The sequence below is a fragment of the Protopterus annectens genome, chromosome 2.part1 (assembly GCF_019279795.1).
Source record: "Protopterus annectens isolate FY-2018-M chromosome 2.part1, PAN1.0, whole genome shotgun sequence".
NCBI lineage: Eukaryota > Metazoa > Chordata > Ceratodontiformes > Protopteridae > Protopterus > Protopterus annectens.
The window spans coordinates 1029490835-1029515092 of NC_056729.1; the positions used below are offsets into that span (position 1 = coordinate 1029490835).

At 38.1% G+C, this 24258-nt stretch overlaps 1 protein-coding gene across 1 annotated transcript in view; it reads right to left on the reverse strand.

Annotated features, from left to right (window-relative positions):
* The window catches only part of LOC122794315 (serine/threonine-protein phosphatase 2A 55 kDa regulatory subunit B gamma isoform), a 1556815-nt gene that overhangs the window by 746459 nt on the left and 786098 nt on the right, over window positions 1–24258 (reverse strand). The window lies entirely within an intron of this gene.

The following is a 24258-nucleotide window of genomic DNA, read 5'->3' on the forward strand; positions in this document are numbered from 1 at the left end:
AGCTTACCCGTAGTTGTACTTATCTGCATTTCCAGCCAAGAACTGTTTGCTTGTGTGTTTACCCAGCTGTGTTTATCTGCATTGTTCACCGCTCAATCTGCTGCTCGCAAGTGTGTTTATCTACAAAATTCTACATTAATCAATTTGCTGCTCACAAGTGTGTGTTTACCTGCATTAATCAATCTGCTGCTCACAAGTGTGTGACTGTGTTTATCTACGTGTTTATCTGCATTTCTAGCAATGATCTGTTTGCATGTGTGTCATGGATGCATCCATTGCTTTTGTTGTATGCATGGCACTTGTACTTGCATTTCGGCAAGCTTTTGGCATTTGTACATTCATTTGTGTTTCAGCAGATTTATTGAGCTTTATTAAGCTGAACGACAGCATTTGTCCTTACCACTCGCCTCGGCAGTCTGCATTTGTCTTATCAGCAGCATTCGGCATTGCACAGCATTTGTACTTCTATCCAAGCCATAACATCTTTCTTCTTCTTCAGATAAAAGATTGTCTTACATGCAAGCAAGGGATTTCAAGATTTATTTCTAATGGTAGCTTTGCACTTATTTAAGTTCTTTTAAGCTGAATGACAGCATTTTGTACTTTAGAACCCGGCTCGGCAGTCCACAATTAGCTCTTTTAAGCTGAACGGGTTTGTAGGCATTTCTGAATGGAGATTTATTTGTAATGGCAGCATTGTACTTAGTTAAGTTAGCTCATTTAAGGTGAATGGCAGCATTTTGTACTTAGACCTCAGCTCAGCAGTCCGCAATTAGCTCTTTTAAGCTGAACGGCTTTGTATGCGTTTCTGAATGGCATTTTTTTATAATTATTTTATTTTCCATTTATTAACTGGGTTGGTCTTGCTGGGCAGCAGTCCGCAATTAGCTCTTTTAAGCTGAACAGCTTTGTATGTGTTTCTGAATGACATTTTTTTATATTTATTTATTTTATTTGCCATTTATTAACTGGGTTGGTCTGGCTGGGCAGGTGCCCTTTTTCAGCAGAGACCTGAGGAGAAAAGCTCCATTTTATTTGTATGCACAGCATTTGTACTGGAATGGAAATGGGAATTGTTTTCCAGCAGATTTAGGTGTGGGTGATTTGTATGGCTTTCCAGCATATTTAGGCGTGTGTGATTTGTATGCCTTTCCAGCAGATTTAGGCATGTGTGATTTGTATGGCTTTCCAGCAGATTTAGGTGTGTGATTTGTATGGCTTTCCAATGTGGAATTATTTAGATCACTTTTTACTTCTGCAGAAATTGTGCATATGTACTGATACTGGTTGATTGTAGAAGTTTGAGTAGACTTTTATGATGGAAATGTTCTGAACTGGGTAGTTTTGTCATTATTGGTTCATACATTTTGTTTCATTGCTTACTGGAAAAATGTTCAAAACAATCAATTTAAAGTGCACTCTAACAAGTGTGTTGTATTATACAAGGAATACAATTTAATACAGTCAGGAAGGTGTATCAAAGAACACACGTATGTTTCGTGTGCAAGGGGCCTATAATTTGAAAAAAAGCCCAAAGGTAATCTTTATCCACCACTGGCCAGATGCATTTTCTTTGAATGTAGGTTTCGATGCTGTTTCAATGAATGTGAGTTTCAAGGGCAGAGAAGTTTTAATGCTAAGTATATTTTCATTGTGAGACTGCATTGCTTTGTTTGGCAGATGTCTTAGTGTTTGTACTATAAAATGTAAAATAAAAGTTTTAAATGAAATCCAAATATTCATTGAAGAAGTAAAGCAGTATGCACATTAGTGTTTATGGTAAATGGGGCAAAATAGCCACGTAATTGGACACTGGAATGGCTGCAGGGGGACTCTAGGACCATATTTTGATTTTCTGTTCTTCAGTTTGCATTTGAAAGTTGGTATCCCACAATTCCATTGGAGGGGGTAGGCTTACATAATTATGTATGCAAATGTTATGTTAATTAGCGTACCGATTTGTACCTATTTTTCATGGGCGTGTGTCCAGATTTTTTATGTTTCCAGGTTGAGAGGTATGGGTATAGTATAGTTTAGGAGATTACTAAGACACTTAACCTGAGTATGGAATTATCTTATTTTATGAGGACAGATGGATTACTAGGGGCTGTGTGATGATAAAGTTTTTTTTTCTACTATTTTTGAATGAAATCCTATGAATCTGCTGAAAATTTTCATTTCCATATGATAGTCTCCAGTTTAACCTTTGAACTGATGACTGTCTTTAGATTAAGAAGGAATCTGATAATTTCCTTTTGCTTCTTCATCTCTGTTAGCCCCAACTAATCCATCTGTCCTTTGGATTTAAGTTGAAATTTCTCATCTCGGTTTAATTTTTACAAATGACGGGAATGGACCCCATTCCTTAGTCAGGGCAAAATTAAAGATTATAAAATCAATATTGTTTCAGTCTTTTATGCTAGCAGCAAATGCTCATCTCAGCACCCACACAAAGTATTCATAATTGCCTTCTTCTGCAGTTCATATAGGACTACATGTATTGGCAGCATATTTAAATATGATTGTAAATTCTTTTTTATTAGTCCTGTTGCTTGTGCTATTATTGGAACTGTCTGGTTATCGTTCTGCTACATTACTCTCATTTCTACTTTGTGTCTCTCTCTGTAAGTAAGACATTATAATTGCTAGTTGTAGCAATTTTAATGATCAATGTTACATTTTTTCATTTCTGTTTCTTGAACAATTATCTGTTTTTCTTGCATCTATTTTTGAACTGTTGGTAGTAGGTGATCTTATGTGATAAAAACTTCATCATTCTGTATAATGCTTTGTGGTTCATTAGTCCCTTTTAGTGGATTGAAAAATCTATTGCATCCAGTTAATTTTGTTTACATTTTTGGTTGTTAATGTTTCCTTTTGCTCTCAAACAGGAATCTATTGCGATATTTAGATTGCATGTGAAAAAAATGTTATTAGTCCCTGCATTTCCTTGTTATTTTAAACAAATTTGAAGACTTTGTTCATGTTCAAGGTCAGTGTGATATACTGCCACTGATCAGCCAGGCTATGTGTCCGTTTCAAGCCCAGTGGGATCAAGAGGCTAAACATGTAATGACCCAAGTTAAACAACAATATCACTGGGGCCTAGAATCTCTAGGAAATCAATGCTTAAGTCACCAAACAAACACTTTAAACAACTTACACATGCATTCACTGACAGTTGTAGTATAATTCTGAGACCTTAGGAAACACTTACACCTTATTTTAAAAACACGTTTATTCTTCCCAAACTGAGACTTTCTTCAGCCCTTAAATGTTTGTTCCACTCTAGTTAAACTCGATTATGCTTTACTTCATTTGAACTGAACTGGATGAGTTGCTGCAAGTTATAATACTGGCACTGATAGATTGCTGTGTCCTTTATATATATATATATATATATATATATATATATATTTTTTTTTTTTTTTGTGAAGGTTGGAGGAACCCACAGAGACCAAGACACAACATGTAAATTCCATACAGGTATTTGCCAGAAGACAGAATTGAACCTGGAACCTTCTGCATGCAAGATAAAGACCTTAGCTGTTATACCATACACTCACACACTTATGCACAAATGCACACAGACACACATGTGTGTATATGTATGTATGTATATATATATATATAGATACATACACATGCATACATATATATTAATATAAATATACATAATATATAAATATATAAATATATCTATTTATAGATCATGTATATATGTATGTGTCCTTATCAGCTTTGTCTCTCTCTGTTTCATACTAAAAAGAAAGAAAGCAACTCTGTATTTTCTCTAAAACATTCACTTTTATATTGTTAAATGACAAGTATTAGCTCTGCTCTTCAAAGATTTTGTCATTTTAACAATTGCCTAACAGTTCACAGCAGACTAAAGAATTGATCATTCCATATAGAGTAAATTGGGATTTGAAAGGTCACTGTTTGCTTTTTTCTGGCCATTTATTCACAGCACAGAGTACATCTTTTAGCTAACATCAATGACTCACAACTGTTAACTCAGTGGGAGCTTATGCTGTTTTTACACAATAACAGTTTCCAGTGTGTACACAGCTGACTGTATTTTGCAGACTTTATTAACATTTTATATCATAGCATATGTGCTTGCTAAATTTAAGTGCCCTAAACTAAAAAGTAAAACTATTACAACTTTCTTTCATCCCTGTTTATAGCAACTGCCCTTAGTTTAGCATGACAAACATCTTGCAGACTTTCCTTAGGTTTTTTTTTTTTTTTCCAGTTAGAGTTACAATATGCAGAGGAATGAAGGCAGAAGTTTTGGCTACTGATAAGTAATGATATATCTTATTTTATGAGTACCATACTTGGTCAAAATGAAACCTGCTTTCATATTATCTTTTTTTTTATTCCATATTACGGAATTGCGTATTTATCCTGTCCTTTGTGTCAGGCTAATTTGAGTAACGTAAATAGTTCAACAGCTTTTATAATAACAATTAGTGAAATAGAAATGCAAAATTGAATATATTTCTCTAAAGTAATACAACTTCCTTTTCATTTTTCAGGGTTAGGAGGGTGGCCTAATGGTTAACATGTTTGCCTTACAAACACACGTTGCAGGGTTTAAGTCTCACAAAGGATAATTGGTTAGGCTTAAAAATGGCTCACAAGGGCAGTTAGCCTAGTACTAATCTATGAACCAGTCATAATTTATGGAGGTCCTGGTGATCAGTCACTGTTTATAACAATGGGAAGCCCAAGCTTTGCATTCTATAGCTACTGCATTGTGTGACATTATGTACTTGCTGACATGATTTTCTAGGACTGTTTAAAAAACGAACTTATTATATGTTCTTGCATGGTTTGTTATATTCTACCTGTTATGTCTAGGGTTAAAGTCTTTGCCTTAGAGGTAGCCAACAATAACTATAGAGCAGCATGGAGGCTTAGTTGTTAAGATATGAATTTCAGAGCTTCAGGGCCAGTGGTTCAGTCCTCAGTCAGATCACTCTGTGTATAGAATTTCTATGTTTTCTCTCTCTCTCTCTCTCTCTCTCTCTCTCTCTCTCCCTCTGGGCATTTTGTCCTAATGGGATGTTGCTTGTTTGGGCATTCTAATTTCTGCTATTTGACTTGCATTTACATTTGTTCTTATGGCCAATGTCATTGCTGAAAAGAGTTCACAATTATCAGTTTGGGTTATGGCTGAAAAGAGTTCACAATGATCAGTTCTCCTCAGCTGTTTAGCAAATAAATAAATAAATAAAATGTATTGCTTTTAGAATGACTGATTGAATCTGCATTTAAACCATGTTAAATGCTTAACAGTGTATGATTAATTGTGTCAGCTGGCTTTTATAATATTTTCTTTTTTTGGAATAAAACCATTTGATTAATTTTGACAGCTGCCATTTATAATATTTTTTTTTTCTATGTTTTTTTGCTGACCGGCGAGCAAAATTCAAATCACTAGTTTATTCTTTGGGGTGAAAGAAGAGAGGCCCCGCCCAATCATGCAAACTCGGTGATGCCAGATGACCACTGCGTCTCTGTTAGGCTTCTGCGTGTTTTAGTGTGCAACAATACAAAGAATGCATAAAGATGTAGTATAAACAGAAATTAAAATGTCTGAGTCATAAAATGAATAATTATTTGACATCCGACAGCCCATGCAGTCACTAATATCCCATGATCAGTGCACCTTAAGTAGGTTTACATCTGGTTCTGTATATATTTGACAAGAGATTTCCTGTATTGATCTGACAATTATTTCTTTCATTAAGAGTGAGGCAGTATAATATGATTTTCTTAGCATGCCTGAATATGCTCAAACAGGATGTTGTCAAATGTTGGGGACAAATAAAGGACCAACATGGTACAATAATGCTGATCTCTCACCAACAAAAGGCAGTAAATACACTGGTGAAGATGGCCTCTGTGTTATAACTTGGCTAAAAGCCAGAACAAAATGGCTTATTAATGTTATACGTCTTAGTTATCGAATCAAGCTGTGCATTTATCAACAAGCAGAAGATTCCAGAGACAGGGAAGGAATTGTCACAATCAATAGGATTGAGTGACATGTCTTCAAGACTGCTAACATAAATGCTTCCTTTAAAAGTGCTGGAAAACACACACACACACCACACAGTTCAGAATAACACCTAATTGGTCTTAGCCCTTTCAGGCTGGCCCAAGCCAAATGAGTTGGGCAAGGGTCCAATATAAAGGGGAATGAGAGCAATCCTGAAGTCATTTACACAAAATGAGAATAATTATGTATTTGTAACTCTACCTGTTGGCAAAAACACAATTACAGTGGTTTCTAAGATATTGTGATATAGTTTTTTTAAAATAGAGATGTAACATTAGCAATAAAAAAGAGTGGCTTACTCAAACTCAGAATAGGCAGTTCAAATTTTTGAGATGTCAAAGCTCTTCAAGTAGTCAGACAGTCTGGATCACACAATCTGATGATCTCAGAGTATGAAGAGCAAAAATTATGGTTGGACAGTTAAAGTTAGTATCAGTACCCATCTTTTTTAACAGGAAAGCTGTCTTCTTATGAAAAATTTCTGTTTTTTTTTTTCTGCTTGAAAAGTTAGTATCCTTAGGTATGATTAATGAACTAACTTTAAAACTGAAAAATCTTTGGAAAGGGACAAGAAAAGCTCAAGAAGTGCTGACATTTCATTGTGGTTAAAACACAGTTAGCATTTAAGAAGAATGCTAGTGACACCAATAGGTGCATTTTTTAAAGGTGAAAAGGTGGAAGAGAGCTTCTCTACATGCAAACAGTGAAAATTTACAGTGATCATATACTTGATCTGGTTCTAGCTGCCCAAACATACCTAGATGATTTTTTTTACCTTCATAGATTTCAACCTTGATTTGTAGGCACTGTTGGATTGCTGTTTGTGTGAGACTACAGTACATTTTTTGGGAAGTTTCTCCTTCTTGAAAAAAAATTGGCTTAGGATACACACACACACACATATATATATATATATATATATATACATATATATATATATATATATATATATATATATATATATATATATATATATATATATATATATATATATATACACACACTTTATATATATATATATATATATATATATATATATATATACACATATATATATATATATACACACACACACACACACATATATATATATATATATATATATATATATATATATATATATATTTATGTGTGTGTGTGTGTGTGTGTGTGTGTGTGTGTGTGTGTGTGTGTGTGTGTGTATGTACCACTACAGTAAACAATAAAATATGTTTATTTTTTAAAAGAAGGAACAGGGTCTACTCTAGGTGTTTGTATGCTAGTAATTTGTGATGCACTTGCTCATAAAACAAGGGCTTGAACTCCTATTTTTACATAGCTATACCAACATTTAGCTTTATACAACTGTATAGCCTAACATGAACCTGTTCTCTGACACTAACACTCCACCTAGTTTTTAACCTGAGTCCCAGCTTTCTTACCCTAATTCTTCACTTCCTCTCCCTAACCATAAAGTTCTTGATCTCTTCTTAAACTTAAACTCCATCCCCCTCCCTCAAACTAAATGTCCTGATCTCTCCCTAACCCTAAAACTCCCCTTCCTCTCCTTAACCCTAAAACTTCCCTCCCACTCCCTAACCCTAAAACTCCATTCCCACTTCCTAACCTTAAAACTCCTTTCCTACTCCCTAACCCTAAAACTCCCTTCCCAATCCCTAACTCTAAATCTCTCTTACTACTGCCTAACTCTAAAACTCCCTAATTCTAAAACTTCCTTACTACTGCCTAACCCTAAGACTCCCTTCCGAATCCCTAACTGTAAAACTGACTTACTAATACCTATCCCCACAACTTGCTTTCCAATCCCTTACCTTAGGATCCTATCCCTCTCCCTCCCCACAGCTGCTTGCCCAAACTCATATTAGAGTTCAGGCTTGAGCAGCAGCCTACGTGAGCTACAAGGATTCATGTTGACTCACAGAAGGCAGCTTTGGTGAACATAAAAACTTTGAAAGATGTTTGCCAAAACTACCTTCAGCAAACATTTTGAGGAAAACTTATTTGCAAGTGGGAAAACACCCCTGCCCATGTGACTGGCCACTTTTTACACGCCCAGAACTTACATATACCAACTCCAAGTTCACACAACAGTGGAAAAAGAGGCAAACTCAATGAATGTAGTTTTGATGAACATACTTCAATCATCTCACTTTCACAGAAGTTACCTTTGTTTACCTGAGGTGTTCCCAGCTACAAGACACTTGAGTTCTTGGCTTCAGTACAGTAGTTTTTGAGCTCTTGTAATGTTCCTGAAGGAACAATATGGGTAGGTTAATTTAAAAAAGAAAAAAGGTGCAGTCTAATAGAAAAAAACAAACAAACAAAAAAAATAAAAATGAAATATAGCTGTGCACTTCCTCAACAGATAAGTAACTTTCAGCAGAGCAAGATTTTCCTAATTTCATGAGAAAATACCCCAGATGGTAGAGGCTCCAAAACATGACCTAACCTGAAAACAATGTCTAGATTATAGTAACAGAATTGTTCAGGGAAGACAAAATATGCCTTCTATGTACAATTATGATAAAGGGCTATGGAAGTAGGAGTGAAGGAAGGTTTGGGGAGAGATCCTTTCCCTGTTTTTGTGACAGAAAGCAATGATGGTGGCTAACCATCTGGAAAGGGTGTGTTTGGTATCTCCCTTATATAATTTCAATTGTCCAAAGGAGACAAATTGTTGATTTTCCATATGAAAAGAAAAATCTAAACTGTCCATATATGTTAATAAAGTGAAGAAGACGTTCATTCTGGTTAAAATACTCAGAGGGGAAACACAGGTAGATTAATAGACTGATTCAAATTATATTCCATCATAACCTTTTTCAATAAAGATAGCTAAGGTATGTGCCATTTTCTTTAAATAAAAAAGCAGGTTGAAGAGTTTGAAAGAAAGCGTCTGTAATTCAGAAATTCTCTTAGATGATATGACAGGTACCAGAAAGATGTGTTTTATATGACAAGGATTTCAGTTCAGATGAGGCTGCAGGGTAAGAGTTTTAAGCATTAAACAAGTGCCCTGGAGAGGAAACAGATCCCTGGAAAGGGGCCTGAGCTGAAAAATATATCACATGAAAGCCTTACAAACCTTCCTGCTAGATAGCTGGTAGAACAGTATCCTGAAATGTCACAGTCTTAGTGGTTTTCAAAAATAGTAATGGCCATTGGTGAGGAATCAAGTCTATCTAATCCAGAAAATGACACTATGAGAATCACTTTAGCATTGATACCCTGGTCTTATGAATGAACATTGTCATGAGCAAATGAGAGAAAAGTATAAAAAATGAATCCATTTGACTACTAGTAGATCAATGCTTCTTTCCCTACCAACATTACATCTCCTGCCTAGATTCCACTAAGCTTGTCTAGGAGCATGCCCCCCCCCCCCCATTCTGTGATATTTGCACTCCTGCTAACGAATCAAACAGCAAAGAAATGTCCAAGTGTTTTTCGCAAGACAGCTTCCAAATTTTATTTATTTCACATTTGTTAACCAGGTTAGTCCAACTGAGCTTGCAAACAAACCCATTTTCAGTGGAGACCTGAGGGGAAACGCCCCAGCAAACATAATTAAAGAAAAACTGACAATATACAAATATTAAACAACAATCACAATACAAAAAAATTGTAAAAAGGAAAAGGTTATTAACTATTTGCATTGCATTGATAGTAAGCAACCCATTTTCAGTGGAGACCCAAGGGGAAAAAGCCCCAGCAAAGATAAACATACAGGACTATTAAAAATAACAATGCAAATGCGAAATTAATTATAAAGAAAAAGACAAAAGAAACAAATTACGAATATTTAGGGTTGTACTGATAGCAGTGGTCTAAATTTACTACATATAAGAGTAAAAACAAAAGGATAGTCATTCAAAAGAAGGAAAATGTACAGACATTGATAGGAAGTGGGGGGAAAGATAAATAGTGTGGAGAATGATAAATATTGTGGAGAATAGGAGGGGGGAGGGAAAGGAGGGGGCTATAGTAGTAGAGCTGAGGGTTTAGGAGGTTAGTTTAAGCAGAAGTTGATAACAGAGAAAGAAAGTTAGGAGATGCAAACAGGTTATACAGTAGGACAGTCTAAGACTACGTGTGGTCAAAGCAACGGCATAATTTCAAGTTTAGTAGGTGGGATTTAAGCCCCTTTTTAAAGCAGGGAAAGGAAAGGTTGGCTCTAATATGGAGAGGGAGTTTGTTCCAATTTAGTGAGACAGAGTGTTTGTGAAGTAGTTTGCCAATATTCCTTTTGGGTTTATAAACTGAGAGAAGATGCTGATCAGCACTCCAGAGAGGCCGGGTTGGGGGGGGGGAGTAGAGAGTAACATGGGAGGCGAGAACAGGGCAGGCAGAGGGGTTGTTGAGTATGGAAAAGGTAGTGTGGCGTTGCAGAATTCCAGCCACTGAAGTTTGTTTAGTGAGAGACAGTGATGCGATGTTTTGCACTGAGGTAGTCTGGATATTGGTAAGGATGGGGGAAGCATATAGAGGACTAAGTAAGAGAAATGCCTGCGCAAGAGTGCATTCAGTGGCAGTAGTGAGGAATTGTTTGTTCCTATAAAGTAGTCCAACGTTTTTGGTGTTTTGTTTTGATGGCCTGTTGTATATGAAAGTCAAATTTTAACTGTGAATTTAAATTATGTTGGACTGAGTCATTACCTGGTCATTACCAACATGGGAAATCAATGCTCCATACCTATGGTCACCCCCTCGTTAGTCAGGTCTGACCATAAGCTAATCACCCTTAACATCCACATCCCACCCCCACCCCCCAGTAAAGAAACCACCATAAAAAACTTCTCCAAAGCCAACTTCCTGCTACTCAAGTCAGAAGTGACAAACTTCATGACACCCATGCAGACGGGAACTGAAACTGCTGAATCCTACACTAAGGCACTGTACGAGCACATCCACTCATGCATGAATCGTGCCATCCCAAATAGAACCAAAATGCTCTCATCCAAAAAAGGAAGCCAATCTGGTGGTCCCCTGCCATAAACAAACTTTACAACAAAAGGAAGAAACTTTTGCAGAAAAGAGGAAAATCCCAGGATGCAAAAACTCCCTTACTAGCCTCAGTAAGAAACTGAGATGCCTCATAAAATCCTCCAAAGCTAGTTACGAAAATAAAATTGCCAAAGATTCCAAAGACAACCACAAAGCATTCTATAACTATGTCAAAAATCTAAATGGCAATGCTCAGATCTGCTCTGAGCTAAAACAGAATGGCATTAAATATACTGATCCAAAGGATATTGCCAATATCCTGGCAGATCGATTCAGTGCCAACTTCACCCCCCTCTCACCCCCTAAATGGCCCATCTCAATACCGGAAGATTGCCAAATTCCAGTAATAACGGCCACACAGGTACAAAACGCACTCTCTAAAGCCATGAATACAGCATCCATGGGACCAGATGACATCCCGGGCTGTGTACTACATGAACTACAATATGAACTGGCACCTCACCTAAGTGTCATGTTTAATCATAGCCTCACCTCAGGTTTCGTGCCCACTGAGTGGCGTAGGGCTACAGTTATCCCAATCCACAAGGGGGGATCCACCTTAGATCCCGGAAACTACCGTCCCATCAGTCTGACAAGCCTTATCTGCAAGGCCATGGAGCGTATTATCATGGAACTTATAAACAAAGACATTGGCAACCTTCAAACACTGGACCCCACCCAGTTTGGGTTTGTGAAGGGCCAATCTTGTCTCCTGAACCTGATTAACTTCTTTGAATCAGTCTCCAGAGCTATGGACAAGGGTAAGGTGGTCCACACAGCCTATCTAGACCTTGCCAAGGCCTTTGACACCATCCCCCACTCTGGAATCATAGATAAACTTACTAAGTTGGGCATTAATCCCTATGTCACCCAATGGGTTGCTAAATGGCTTACTGATAGAACCCACACTATAAAAGTAGCTGACTCCAAATCCAGCTCCAGACAAGTGACAAGTGGAGTACCTCAGGGTTCAGTCCTGGGGCCGCTCTTGTTTGGCATCTACTTCTCTGAAGTACAGGTCAACACTAAGGGACTCTGGCTAACAAAGTTTGCAGATGACTGCAAACTGGGAGCCATTATTGAATCCCCAAATGATGTGGATACTCTACAAAAGGGCCTTACAGAAACAGATGCTTGGTGCCAGAGCCATGGGCTCAAGCTCAATGCCAAGAAATGTATTGTTATCCCCTTTGGGAAAAAACATGTATCCATGAATTACCATATAGGTGGCAGTACACTAAACACAGAAAGTGTGATAAGAGACTTAGGGACACAGGTGGACAGTGGTCTCACGCTCAATAACCACATCGCCACAACAGTCAGGAAATCCTTCTATGTGGCACACCTCATCACGAAGGGCTTTTCATCCAGAAAAAGGAGGTCATTGTCCCACTGTACTCATCCCTCATTAGACCCATTATAGAATACAACGCCCCATTTGGTATGTACCTCTCAAGACATCTGCAACAACTGGAAAGGCCTCAGAAATACCTCACTAAAAGAATCACAGGCCTAAAGCAGATGCCCCACGCTGACCGCCTTAAAAACTCCAGCTATACTCTGTCGCATATCGTCTACTCAGAGGCGATCTCTGCTTAACATACAAGGCCATGTCAAACCCAGAGCTGTTGCACATGCTACACTTAAAGAAATCCCAATCCCTCAGAGCTACACGCTCCAGGGATCTAAACCTTATCATCACAATAAACAAAACATGCTGGAGGGATAGGTTCCTGACCCAGTGACTCCCCAGACTCTGGAATAGATTGCCCATACATGTCAAGCAGAGTGCCTCTTTGGACCTCTTCAAAAGGAACCTTGACGACTGGATGGGAGAAAAGAAATTCACCCCAGGGATCACGTCAGTCGCCCTGCTAGACAGGGGTCCAGGAAAGTAAATAATGTGGGAAGAAATAGCCAGGGAATTATTATGGGTAGGCTTGTATAGGCCCTAGGGCTGATAGCCTAGTACCAACCTATGAACCTATGAACCTATGAACCTATGAGTGTAGGATCATTCACCATGGAAAGTGTACACACAATGTGATATTTGTCCACCTATTAAATGATTACAAAGGAAAGTGATAACCACCTGTTTTATTGCAAGAGAGTGCTCAAGTTTTAACCATGAGTATTACTTTGGCCCATTCACATTGGTCTGAAGGCTGTGTAGGTCTTGCTATGAGATGACTTTCCTTTTATGAGAGCTTTACTGCTCAGTTCTGGTGAAAGGGCCACAAACATAACCCTCTGGAACCTTTAGATACTCACTGTTTTTGTATTTTTAAGTTACCATTTTTCTTCACTGAGTTCTTTACTAAATCCATTGCATTGGCTCAGGGGGATCTCATTTAACTGTGCATTTGCTGTATGATCAGTGCGCACAAAACGGTTCCCTATTATAAGACCGAAGATGCATTCTTTTGAATGCGTCTTGGTCGAACTGAAAAGCCTGAAATGGCAAAATATCGAAGCAGCTTTTTAGCAAATTCTTTCCCTGGGAAAGAATTCGCTTGGCCGCTTCGTTACTTTGCGGTTTTCGGCACTGTAGTGTGGTCTCGGAGTTGGTATATTTCAGTGGGGGGTGTGGGGGGCACAGCCCCCCACTTAATGTAATGTGTAAAGTGTTTTTTTTTTTTTGTTTGTTTTTTTTTTTTTTTGTCGGAACAGCAATTTTTTTCCCCGAGGAAAAAAATCGGTGTTCTGGCAGTTCTAAATTATAAGCTGTTGCTTACATAAGGTCGATTAATCACCATTTGCTTTTTTAAGTGTTCGGTGATCTGATATAGACCCGCACAAAACACTATTGGTGACTCATTTGCACTGGACATTTGTTGAGTTGTTAGTCTTTAAGGCATTCCACATGTTGTAAAGACCTTTATGCCAATTAGGCACAGTAAAATAAATACACCCTTTGGTATAGCACTCTGATTCATTCACAAGAATTTTGGACAGTGGTAGTTTAACTTTATCGAATATATCACATCCATCCACCCACAACCCCTTTTTCCCCATTTTTGCACATGGGGTCAAGGTGTCACATTAACAGTGACACTCATTTAGAGTCAATGTTCACACCAGCAGGTGGGTAGCCCTGCCACAGTTTTTCCATACCACACAGATGCATACAAACTGATATCTATTACCAATTTAGAGTGACCAGTCCACCTGCTGCATGCCTTTGGATTGTGGAAGGAAACAAGAGTACCCAGAGAAAACCCACACAGACACAAAAAAGACATGCAGACTCAGCACAGAAAGCACCCCACTGAGAATCAAACTGGAAAAATTCTTGCTATGTCAACAACTCTCACCTGCTGTGCCACTGAGACACCCACTTGTCACCCTACATTTCCTTTTTATAACAGCATATTCAAACTTATGGGATAGTTCCCGGGTAACCTTTTCTTTACTTCTCCTGGATGGAGGCATTTGAACTTGGTAAATGCATTCTCTTTCATGTACAAAGGTAAATACATTTTGTTGGTGTACAAAGTTATTTGTTGCCTCTATGGTTTTATTAGTTACATATGGTGTTTTCTATTTTTATTTATTTATTATAAGGCATTTCCTGTCAATGGGAGCCAATGCCATATATACTATGATACCACTTGCTGTGCAGTACACCTCTATGTAATGTACCACTGTGTAGTTTATATCAGCTTGTTAATTTTTTGTTTTGTATAACAGGTAATGGAACAATTACATTGTACAAAAGATTTAGTGCAGCGGCTGTGTTCTAATCTAATTTTACAGAGCATTTTTCACGATCCCATCTGTATGGGTAAAACCATTTTTCAAGTTATTCTGTTTAGTTGCTGATAATCTTAAGAGTATATTTGATTCTTATACGCTACAATGCATGGTGATCTGTCTTTGTAATAATTTATTTTTCAAGTCATGCTTGCTTATATATCAGAGTTTGAGAACTGATATCCAATGATTTCTGTATGCTTAATGAGTAGCTAACTAGGTCATACTAATTACTCATTTTTTTTGTAATGTTTTTCTGGGATTGTGCCCCTACTATGCCATAACATCTGTACTCCTGATGAACAAACATGAGGCAAGTCAGTATCCATTTATTTTTTATTACAGGCCAGCTTTGAACTTTCAGCAGTTAATTTAACATAACTCACTGCCTCATATATAATTATCCAGTTATCCCCAATTTCACTTCTGCAGTGGTACAATAGGAGACATACAGTCAAATACAACTTGCCCTGCCAACTTCCTTCCTTCCTCTGCTTATAAAGATATAAGCTAGAACAAGCTGAATGCTATTAAATTCCCTGCACGTATGACACCATTGCTTTTGATAATAGCTTTTTTAACAGACTATCCGTGTAAGCAAGTTAAACAAAAACAGTTGTAAAATAAATGATCTAAGTCATAAAATAGTCTTAAGCAACAACACCATCCTGGCAGACTAATGATCTATATAAACAAATAAATATTTCTCAAAAACATACAATGATACAACTGGTCTATAGATTATTGACAGAGTATTGATTAAATATTGAACACATTTCCATGTGTTTGCAGTAATTATACTTAGTTTTTGCACAGGACATTGAAAGAAACCAGAGTCCATCTTCAGTTCAGTGAACTAACAGCAACATATGTAATTCAAAAATTTAACCATAGTTTATCACAGCCATGGGGTATTAATATTTAATGGCCTTCTTTGGATGTGTCCTTCTCCCTTAAATCTTGAATATCTCAGAATCTACTCTGAAGAAAGACAAATGCCTTTTGTCTTTAATTCACTCAAGTGATATCTTATTTTATAGTAACAGGCCAGGACTATAACAAGGTAGTGTGGTTCTTATTTTTGTTCAGAAGAATGCTAACCTTAATTCTGTTCTAATGTATAAAAGTTGTTCCTGCTAAATTTAATTGCTCCTACCAGATTAACAATGAAAACAAAGACCAGATCTACTTATTTAAGGACTTGGTTTTCTTTTACACGAGCTTGAAAATGTTAAAACTCATGTAAATGACTTATATGGAAAATGTCATAAAGCAATGGATTTCATACTTAAATGTATGACATTCATTGATATCATGTTTACACTATTCAATAATCATATACAATCAAAGTTAAAGCTGAATCGTATCCTATAGGTTCATAGGTTCATAGTCATGTGGTCCAGGAAACCAGTGAGGAGCCAAACCAAGTTTCCCAAACGTCCAGAAGGACTGTCTTTTTAAGTGACTTGTTCATTGTTACACAGTAGGCAAATAAAGGCTAAGGGACTCAGACATTAATAAAAGGGGTATAACAAAATGGTTTCATGAGTTGAACACTCAAAGCACAGTAAGTGTAATTACCTTTTGAAGCATTAGAATTCACCAGCATCTAACAAGCAATACTACAAATACCGCAAAGAACAATGAATAATAAATAAATAAAATAAAGTCAATCACTCAAAAGACAACTAACTTGGTTAAAGCTAGATAAGTAATCAGATGAAACAGATCACATGTAGAGGTTAAGAAGATTTGTAATACTAAACTACAGAAGGTGTTATAAGAGATCTGGGAATACAGGTTGTCTCATACCACCTACTTAGAGGTGATCTCTGCTTGACTTACAAAGCCATGTCTGACCCAGCTCTGTTAGAAATGCTACAGCTAAAGAAATCCCAGTCCCTCCACACCACATGCTCCGGAGACCTCATCCTCATTACCACAATCAACAGAACATGCTGGAGGGATGGGTTCATAACCCAGACTGCCCATGCTATGGAATAGACTTCCCATACAGGTCAATCGGAGCACCTCACTGGCCCTCTTCAAGAGGAATCTTGATGAGTGGATAGGAAATAGAAAATTCACCCCGGTGATCACTCCAGTGACTCTACTCGACAGAGGCACTGGGAACTAAGGTCAGGTGGCAGGATGACAGGGTAATCCTATGGGCTAGACTTGTAAAGGCGCCAGGGCCATTAGCCTAGTACACACCTATGAACTATTTAAAAAGAACTTGCAAAGTGATTATGTGAACTTTACCACTGCACTATGTTTTAAGACAGGCCTATGCACCTTTAGTCCTTAGCCTGTACTTATGATAAGTCAGCCCATTGCCTTCTCATCAGAGCTAGTACATTCTGTACTTGAATAATAGAAGAATCGAATATGCATTATTACATCAGAATGCGAGTGTATCCACTTTATGTAGCTGACAGCCCACATGATAATTTTATATTTTCGCATTTATTCGTTATCTGTCCACTGGGTATAAGTGAACCTTTTCAGAGGTGATCCAAGACCACTTTTCAGGTAAGTTACTTGTGACAGTCAGATAATTTCCAAGAGGAAATGGAGAGAATCCAACTCAGGACTATAAGATAAAACTCATTATCTGCTCCTTCCCTTAAACCTCTGAGTTAACCACTATATTATAGCAACTAAAGTTGCCCAGTGCTCATGGAAGGTGTACTGTCCAAAATATTTACTATACAAAAAAGTGTTAATAAAAATCGTTGGACCTGCCCAGCTTCACATCTTGTGGGTGCATAACATGGCATGTGGCAGTGTCTAGATTCATCCACGTGGCTGGCATACGGCTTTTGGCATTACAATGCAGGTGATGCAGGTTCATCACCATTTTCATTTTTTTGTTTCCATTACAGATGAGGACGCAGTTGCCAAATATAACATGTTTTTGAATCACAGTAATGGCATCTAGCATATACTCTTGGTCATTTTTGACTATTCTTTTTTTTGGGGGCGGGCAATAGTTGATGCATCTGCTTGTGCATTAAAGCATTCCCCCAAGGAGTGCTTTGGTAATGAACTATTGTGCAATTACCCAGCCTGAGTGCAAACCTACAGGTTCCACTCATAGTATTACCTGTAGATGTGTGTCAATAGCATAGTATGTCTCCATTATATTACATGAATTTGGCTCTGTGCAGCTTAATAACAATGTTTCTTGCAGGAGTGCATCATCCCTTGAAGATGTTTTTCAGAAAAGTAGCTCACCCATCAATTTTAGTTGCTGTGTAGTTGTGACAGTGAGATTTTTTTACCTCATTGCTGAAGCTGTTTATGTAACAAGACAGTGGATGCAAATGCGCTCATTCATTATCTGGAGGTGTGGAACCTAAGGCTACCTACTTCTCCAGAGCTCCTTGTATGTACACATGTACTGACCTAGCATTCTCACATGGACAGTCATACATGTATGCATATGCGGATATGTGCCATATAAGTCTGGTACTAGATCATTTTAAAAATCATACAATGCAGGAATATTTAGTAGATTTCCCAGCATTTCCTGCGTCCAGTCACAAGCATAGCCTTTGATGCTAAATGTGACATACTAAAACTGTGACTGATGGTGTGTGTTGGTGATATGCATGTTTTGTGGGTAGTGCATTCTGACCTGTGTCAAACACCTTAGATACTGCTTTATGAATATGCAAGGTATAAATGGTTTACAGCAAAGCATGCAGTGCATTTGTATGACTTCTCTTAGTGATAGCAATCTGTGTGAGTATATACACAACAGTACAATTTATTTTATTACTACATGATATACATTTTGTTTTAATTGCGTCTTTCAGTGGAAAGGAAGGAGATTTCAGAGGCCCCGAAGGAGCATTGGAGAACTTCAGTAGAGGAGCAGATGCTGGATGTACTTTGCCATGACTGGAGATGGCAGAGTATGCAAGGACTTCCTGGCATTTGTGCTGTAAAATATGGTGCCTTAGGCAGAAGGTTGCAGCAAAGGGCAAGATGGATGACTGACTCACCAGGAATGGGTAAGAGATCTTGCCATGAAATCTGCCAGTAGAGGTAGATACAACACTCTTTGACTCATATCTGCATTATTCTGACTAACCTCTCCATAGCTATCGTGGACATGCAGCAGGTGTCGAGAGGACTGTACCTGCCCACAGGTTAGAAAACACCAAGCAGGGCTGTCGACCAACTTGTCAATCTGAAATCCTTTGGTGACAGGCCCTAGATTACTGCAGTGACCTCAGTCTAGCAAACACAAATGATAGGTCATCAATGCAATGGCATCTGTTATTGGACACTTGGCGTTTTCCAGTAATTTGCAATGAGAATTCTTCAGATCTTGTTTTCTATAAGTTTTATGTTATGGGTATTTTTGCGTGAGCATTTTGGCTGAGCATAAAATAAAAAGGGGAAGATCATATTCAGCTTGGGAAGAAAAACATTTTGGCAATAGATAAGTAGGCTGTTGGAGAGACAGTAGATGAGTGATCATGTAACAAAGTTTCTACCTTTCAATCTCCAAGAAATCTGGGCAAAGCCAAACATAATGGAGGACAAAGGCTCAAAATCATGGACACATTTTAAATACTGGTCTTATAGAGTTAGAAAGTTACTAGAATAACATGTGTTACATCAGCATTAATTTTCCGAAGTATATGAAGTCTGAAACTCAAATGTATGCCATAATTTAATGACTTCAATCCTCAATGATTTGCCAGTAGATCACAAATTTTATAAGAAACAGACCAAAAATATGAGGTGAAAATCTGGGCATTCTGCAAAAATATGGACAGTTGAGAGGTATTCAGTTATGCTAGGACTTTGTTATAGAGTCTGTGCTGTGAAGGAGAGAGTTGGGTCAAGCACATACCTCTCAACTTCTTAGAGCAAGAAATCTTGACAAAGCCACAAATATTCGGCGGACAAATGCTGTAAAATAGGGACAATTTTTAAATATTGCTCTTACAAACTTAGAAAGTTGGTATAATAAGAGGTTTTGCTTTAGCATGAATTTTCTGAAGGATATGAAGTTTGAAACAAGTGTTTGTCATTATTTTCTGTCTTCAGTCTTTAACAGCTTGATAATAATTTTCCAGAAAACCACAATTTTATGAAAAATGGACAAAAAATATGAGGCAAAGATCTGGATATTCTGCAAAAATCTGTTTTAAGACGTATAAGGCAAATCTGTACATCTTATATATTTGCACTCATTGATTTATCTGTTGTTAAACTGTATTGTTTTTGAACAGCACTGTGAGGGGTAGATATTTTTAGAGGACCGAGTATTTGTGCATTCAATTTGGATATAACTGCAGTGTTCATGCGCATGTTTTTGCAGTATGTTTAAACTCCAGGCTTGCTAACTTGTAGTGCATTCATGAAGGCTATCATTTATAACACATACTAAGATAATTACAGAGAAGACAGACTGCTAGGAACAATTACATTCGCCTCTTTGTGCAGACGTTTTTTATTATTATTTAAAAATGGTTTCCTGAAATAAACAGCCCTGATGTTCTTTCTATAAATGCCAAAGAATATATATATATATATATATATATATATATATATATATATATATATATATATTCACACACACACACACACACACACACACACACACACACACACACACACACACACACACTAAATAAAAACAATAATAAAAAGTTTTCATAAATATTTGAACAAAATGAACAAAATAATGGCAGAAAACTGTGGTTACAACTGAATGTATCATTTTCTCTCTTCTTTATAACATCTTATTTTAAGTTTTTCACTGAAACATAGTTTCCTGCCATTCACGCAGGCCACATGATGTGCATTTTATTCCTTTCTACTATATTTTAAGGTAATGTTTAGCTTTATTTATGTCGCAATGCTTTTCTTACACTGCTCTCTTGCTTCTTGTATAATAAATCTTACATTTCTAAGTATTTCTAGGCTTGTATTATTCCAATTCCCCAGTGTATCTTTATGAGACTCCATATAATAATATTTCCCCTTTTTTCCTTTTATTAATATTGCCAGCAGTTATAGTCACATTATTACTTGTGGCACCTTGAACTTTATCACTCATGTTTCATTATCTCTCTAGGCAAGGAAATGTAGTTACTGAAGAAGTAGCAGGCAATAAATAACCAGAAGTGTGCTTCAAAATGAAATGAAAAGCTATCAACAAACCAAGGACAGCATCAGTAAGACTATTTGTAGGTCCTTTTTAACTAGCTAACATGGAAATACTTCTCAGTGTTGATTGTTTGAGAATGTAGTGTGTTTTTTTTTTTTTTTTTGTTATTTACTTCTGTGAAACATCAGATTGTAAAATGATTTCATGCTATGACATTATGTCACTGATTTCTCAGTAAATTGTCAGCACAATTGTGTGTATTTACCGGTCATTCCATTAATCATACATAGTAATTATTGTATTGCACATTTATAGTTAAAGCCAACAGCTCATATCTATGCATCAAATCCTTAAAGCTATACAGTTGACTTTCTGAGCCTTATCACAGAAGTATATGGTAAAACAAACTACCATGTAAACCACAACATCGCTACAGAATCATCATAGGATACACTGAAGATGTTCATAGGTTCATAGGTGTGTACTAGGCTAATGGTCCTGGAGCCTTTACAAGCCTAGCCCATAGGATTACACTGGTATCGTGCCACCCGACCTTAGTTCCCAGTGCCACTATCGAGTAGATCCCCGGGGTGAATTTTCTATTTCCCATCCACTCATCAAGATTTCTCTTGAAGAGGGCCAGTGAGGTGCTCTGTTTGACATGTATGAGAAGTCTATTCCATAGCATGGGCAGTCTCTGGGTTATGAACCTGTCCCTCCAGCATGTTTTGTTGATTGTGGTAATGAGGTTGGGGTCTCTGGAGCATGTGGTGTGGAGGGATTGGGATTTCTTTAGATGTAGCATTTCTAACAGAGCTGGATCAGACATGGCTTTGTAAGTCAAGCAGAGATTGCCTCCAAGTAGTTGATATGAGATAGAGAATAGCTGGAGTTTTTTGAGTCTGTCCATATAGGACAAGTGTTTAAGGCCTAGGATCCTCTTTGTGAGATACTTTTGCAGCCTCTCCAGTTGTTACAGCTGTCTAGTGAGGTACATGCCAAATGGGGCATTGCACTCAATGACTGGCCTAATGAGGGAAAAGTAGAGGGAGACAATGACCTCTTTCTTCCTGGATGCAAAACCCTTAGTAATGAGATGTGCCACATAGAAGGACTTTCTGACCACAGTGGCAGTGTGGTGGTCAAAAGAGAGGTTGCTGTCAACCTGTGTTCCCAGATCTCTTATAACGCCTTCTGTGTTCAGTGGAATACCATCGATGTGGTAGTTCATGGTGGCTCCCTATTACGCTGTCGTAGATGCAAATTGTCGAATGTGTCTTTGTCAAACTGAAAAGTGCGAAAAGGCAAAATAGCGAAGCAGCTTTTCAGTGAATTCTTTCCCTGGGAAAGAATTATTTGACCGCTTTTGCTACTTTGCCTTTTCACCACTGTAGTGCGATCTCAGCGTTGGTATATATAAGTATGGGGGGGTGTGGGTGACACAGCCCCCCACATCGGGGGGTGTGGGGGGGCTTATTTTACAGTGTTTTTGTTTTTTTTTTATTTTGTTTTGGAACAGCGATGTTTTTCCATTGGAAAAAAAATTGCTGTTCTGAGGTTTTGCCATTGTAAGCTTTTGCTTACATGGGGTTGATTATGTGTCATTCTCTCTCTTCTGAGTGTGCGATATCATAATATAGACCCATTCATGGGAACTGGGTTTTTCCCAAAAGGGATGACGGCACATTTTTTGGCATTGAGCTTAAGGCCATGGTTCTGACACCAGTTGCTGGTCTCAGTGAGGCCTTTCTCTAGGATGTCAACATCACTTGGGGAGTTAATAATGACTCCCAGCTTGCAATCATCTGCAAACGTTGTCAGCCAGATTCCCTTTGTGTTGGACTGGACTTCTGAGAAGTAGATACCAAACAGGAGAGGACCCAGGACCTATCCCTGTGGGACTCCACTTGTGACTGGTCGGCTGTTTGAGTTGGAGTCAGCTACTTTCACACTGCGGGTTCTATATGTGAGACAGTTTGCATCCCACCTAGTGATATAGGGGTTGATGCCTAGCTTAGTGAGTTTTTCTATGATTCCTGAGTGGGGAATGGTATCAAAGGCCTTGGCCAGATCAAGGTAGGCTGTATGAACCATCTTGCCTTCATCCACAGCCTGGTGACTGACTCAAAGAAGTCAACCAAGTTGAGTAGGCATGATCTACCCTTCACAAAACCAAACTGTGTAGGATCCAGAATTTGGAGATTCCCTATATTCTTGTTTACTAGGTCCATGATGATGCATTCCATAGCTTTGCATATCAGACTTGTCAGGCTAATGGGGCGATAGTTCCCAGAGTCTGTAGTCGCTCCTCCTTTGTGGAGAGGGATGACTATAGCAGTGCATCATTCGGTAGGGATAAAGCCTGAGGTGAGGCTGTGATTAAACAGGGCACACAGGTGAGGTGCCAGTTCACTCTGTAGTTCATGTAGAACACAGCCAGGGATATTGTCAGGTCACATAGAAGCTGTACTCTTGGCCTCGGACAGTGCTGTTTTAACCTGTGCAGCAGTAATACTGGATGCCTGGCAGTCTGCTAGTATTGTGATTGGTCCATTGGGGGGGAGGGGTAAAGTTGGCACCGAATCTGTCAGCCAGTATATTGGCAATAACTGTTGGCTTGGTATAGGAGGTACCATTGTGTAGTAGCTCAGAGTAAATCTGGGTATTGCCGTGGTGGTTCTTTACATAACTATAGAAGATCTTATCTGCTGCAATTCTGTTTTCATAGCTAGCTTTAGAGGATTTGATGAGGGATCTCAATTTTTTGTTGAGGCTGATAAGGGAGTTTTTCCAGTCTTGGGACTTCACCTTTTTCCGCATCACTTTTCTCCTTCTGTTGTAGAGTTTGTTTATAGCAGGGGACCACCAGATTGGCTTTCTTTTTTTGGAGGAGAGCATCTTTTTTCTATTGGGTATGGCGAGATCCATGCATTTGTGTACGTGTTCATACAGTGCATTTATGTATGATTTGGCGGTCATGCAACTATTCTCCATTTGCATGGGTGCTGTGAAGTTAGCCACCTCTGTTCTTAGGAGCTCAAAGTTAGCTTTGGAGAAGTTTTTCATGGTGGTTACCTTTGCGGGGGAGGGGGGATGTGGATTTCCAAGGTGATTAGTTTGTGGTCGGATCTAACCAGGGAGGAGTTGTCTATTGGTAGAGCAATGGTTGCCCATGTTAGTAATGACCAGGTCAAGGATGTTGCTACCTCTAGTGGGGGTAAGAATGAGCTGGTCCAGGGCATTGGAATTAATTAATTCCAGGAAACGTTGGGCAAGTGTATTGGTACATGAGTAG